The sequence below is a fragment of the Ipomoea triloba genome, chromosome 3, assembly GCF_003576645.1.
Source record: "Ipomoea triloba cultivar NCNSP0323 chromosome 3, ASM357664v1".
Lineage (NCBI taxonomy): Eukaryota > Viridiplantae > Streptophyta > Magnoliopsida > Solanales > Convolvulaceae > Ipomoea > Ipomoea triloba.
In genome coordinates this window covers 23,955,218-23,958,611 of record NC_044918.1, presented here as the reverse complement: position 1 = coordinate 23,958,611, position 3,394 = coordinate 23,955,218, and the positions used below count along the sequence as shown (strand labels likewise).

At 33.2% G+C, this 3,394-nt stretch overlaps 1 non-coding gene across 1 annotated transcript; it reads left to right on the top strand.

The window, feature by feature from the left end:
- The first annotated feature begins 2,849 nt into the window (after positions 1-2,849).
- Positions 2,850-2,922, top strand: TRNAK-CUU. The gene has a single exon. It is a non-coding gene; the product is annotated as a tRNA-Lys (tRNA).
- Positions 2,923-3,394: the final 472 nt, after the last annotated feature.

Sequence of the window (3,394 nt, the reverse complement as noted above, 5' to 3'; positions counted from 1 at the left end):
GGGGGAGAATAGACTTTTCAAACAATTTAAAATATTATAACACTTTGGTAATTTCAACTCTAGGTAACAAGCACAAAGCAAATAACCAGGTAGAGTTCACAGCGGAATAAGATACAGTAAAGTGCTATAAACAAGTTCACGTAAAAATGAAGAGCTTTGCTATATGCAACACGTTAGAATCTCCTGGAATAGCTCAAATAATAAGTGTGTAAAGTTTGGCTAGCATGCAGACGTGGGAACTATCAAACCCGGATGAAATAATCTAAGTAGTGAATAGTGGGTTCGAAATATTATAGCAAATAAAACTTTGAGTAGGATGAGGATGAGTATGAAATATGCTCTGTATGCAAATGTAGTGTCACGTGATTGTAGGTGCTAGAATATTTAATGTGACAAAGTGTGTGATGATCAGATAGGAATGCATGAAATATGTAAGCAGATAAGTAAATGGACACAACAATTTATAGTGGTTCAGAGGTGGTGTAATCCTCCTAGTCCACTCTTCTCCTTTCACTCCAAGGAGAGATTTCACTATCTTCAATCACCCAGATACAATAGTGAACCAGTGCCCTTCTAGCACTTCTACAACTCCGAGTGTCTTACACAAAGCTACACTCAATCCCGAGCGTCTCGCACAAAGCTACGCTCCCCGAGTATCTCGCACAAAGCTATACTCCTCAACCAAGTGTCTTGCACAAAGCTACACTTAGTTTCCCTGAGTGTTTTGCAAAAAGCTACACTCCTACAGTTTCTCTCAAGAAATGAAAGTATTTCTTCTCAAGACTTGATTTTCTCTCGTGTTTAGCTCAATACTAGCACTTTGCTTAATATGATATCTTTGTGTTCCTCATCCGTTTTTGTGCCGTTAGTTGCGTACTTGTCTTCAAGTCTTCTTGGGTTTTATTGCTAAATTAGCTATTTGCCCGTTATGTATCTTCATAGCATTAAATGTTTCAAGATGATTTTTGTCAACTTTGATGGCTATGTCAGATGAATTTGAATATTTGCTTCTGATGATCCTCCAACGTTTTCTTTAACCACTGACATGATTTTGCCTTGTAACTTGTAGCCACCTTTTCTTGACTTTGTTTATCTATTGATAGTGTGAACAGTTGAACTGTTCCTAATTCATAAGTCAAGCTGCTCTATAATATATCTGCTCGGTGATTCTTGCTTGAGCATAATTAATGCCTCCGAAAAGTACGTTGACTTTTCTTAAATTGATCTTAGCTCCAAGTAGCAAGAATATTTTTATTCACCTTCAGGAACCATCCTCATACCATATTAGGAAAAATAATATTTCTCTTTTTGGAATTCCTTCATGTTGGGAGTTGACCTCATTGAGAATAAATAAAAATAGGTTCTACTATTTTTATTTCCTTATAATGGCTATTCTTGCACCATGCATGACTAGTCATTGGGTCTTAAGGTGCCTTTTTCTATTTTAAAAATATTGTATAATTTTAATACACATTTTTCAACAAATTTAATCAATGTTTTATTCACAAAGCTATATCTCATTCAATTGTCTAACTTGTTAAATAATTTTCAATACTTATAGCCTTCATACTAATATCAATATTAACTATATATGATGACTTGCCTGTCTAGCTCAGTTGGTAGAGCGAAAGGCTCTTAACCTTGTGGTCTTGGGTTTGTGGACCATTGATGGCGTTATAAGATGATCTTAGTGTATGTCTTTAGCGAATGGTTTTTAAATGGACCATTGATGGCGTTATAAGATGATCTTAGTGTATATCTTTAGCGAATGGTTTTTAAATGGACCATTGATGGCGTTATAAGATGATCTTAGTGTATGTCTTTAGCGAATGGGCTCAATAACTAGATATCGTATGTCCCTCGCACCATGAATATTTTGAGACATCCTAGTTCGATATATCAAAAGATTTTTCGGTCTCAATATTAGTAGATGCCATTTTTAATGTATTACAAGTTCATTTGATATAAAAATGAACCTATAGCATACTAAATACAAACTTATATAAATGATATATCTTACGAGGTGAACCCTAATCCTTGACCCCGCAATATAAGCATTGAGAATTTAGTAGGTGAACAAGCTAATCAATTATTATCTTTTAAGACATGTATAGAAATTTAAATATTCAATATAAATTGATTTAAGTAATAAAATTAATCATTTTATAATAGTTTAAAGTGTCTTTTTGTATTTTAAAAATATTGTATAATTTTAATACACATATTTTTAAACAAATTTAATCAATGTATTATTCATAAAGCTATCTCTTATTCGATTGTGTAACTTGTTAATTAACTTTCAATGCTTGTAGCCTCTATAGTAATATAAATATTAACTATGTATAATAACTTTCATGTTTAGCTCGGTTGGTTGAACACAGGGCTTTTAACCATGTGGCCCTGGGTTTGAGAGTCCAAGATGGGCGAATACATAATTTTTAAATGAACCATTGATAGCGGATGGAGTTATAAGTCAAAACCCTCCTATATATATATAACGCGGATTTTTTCTAGGTCTTAGTGTGTATATTTTTAGCGAATGGGCCCCGACAAGATATTTTGGGCTGAGCTTCATTTTCTATTTCCTTGCGATAACTAGATTTTGGGCTAATTCATTATGTGGCTATTCTCGCACCACATGAAGTGTGTGATTAGTCATGGGCTAATTCCTTAAGGGGTCTTTTTCTATCTTAAAAATATTGTATAATTTTAATACATATATTTTTCAACAAATTCAATCAATGTTTTATTCATAAAGCTATCTCTCATTCAATTTTTTAACTTGTTAAATAATTTTCAATACTTATTGACTCCATACTAATATCAATATTAATTATATATAATGATTTGCCCGTCTAGCTCAGTTGGTAGAGCTCAAGTTTCTTAACCTTTTGGTCCTGGGTTCAAGCCCCAGGGTGGGCGAATGCATGGTTTTTTAAATGGACCATTGATGGCGACCCTATGTCTTTAGCGAATGGGCTCTGACAAGAGATTTGTGCTAAGTTTCATTGTTTACTTAGAGTATACTTGCCTAATAACTAGATATCGTATGTTCAATCAAAAGACTTTTCGGTCTCAATATTAGTAGATGTCATTTTTAATGTATTACAAGTTCATTTTTAATGCATTTCGAATAAAAATGAACCTATAGCATACTAAATACAAACTTATATAAATGAGATATCTTACGAGGTGAACCCTAATACACTTGGTTTTTAAAGGGACCATTGATGGCGACGATCTTAGTGTATTTTTTTAGCGTATGGGCCCTGACAAGAGATTTTGGGCTAAGTTTCATTGTTTACTTAGAGTATACTTGCCTAATAACTAGATATCGTATGTTCAATCGAAAGACTTTTCGGTCTCAATATTAGTAGATGTCATTTTTAATGTA